Here is a 398-nt window from a genome sequence, read left to right as displayed (position 1 = left end):
GATGGCAACGAGATGTGACAGTGCCCCCCCCTCAAGGGACGCCTCTCGGCGGCCCCCCAGGCTTGGATGGGTGAGCCGCATGGAACGCCCGGGTGAGGGATGGGTCGAGGATCCAGGCCCGTGGGACCCATTGACGTTCCTCAGGTCCATAGCCCTCCCAGTCGACCAGGTACTGCACTCCTCTGCCCCTGCGCCTGGAGTCCAGTATCTCCCGCACGGTGTAGACTGGTCCGTCGTCCAATATCCGGGGGGGAGGTGGGGGGGCGGGCGTGGGGGCTAAGGGGCTGGTCTCCACTGGCTTGAGGAGGGAAACATGAAACACGGGGTGGATCCGCATGGTGGGTGGTAGCCGGAGCCTCACCGAGACCGGGCTGAGGATGGCCTCGATGGGGAAGGGA

This window comes from Hippocampus bargibanti, linkage group LG13 (genome assembly GCF_051943395.1).
Source record: "Hippocampus bargibanti isolate YZ-2025 linkage group LG13, ASM5194339v1, whole genome shotgun sequence".
NCBI classification, from domain to species: Eukaryota; Metazoa; Chordata; class Actinopteri; order Syngnathiformes; family Syngnathidae; genus Hippocampus; species Hippocampus bargibanti.
This window is presented reverse-complemented; position numbering follows the sequence as displayed.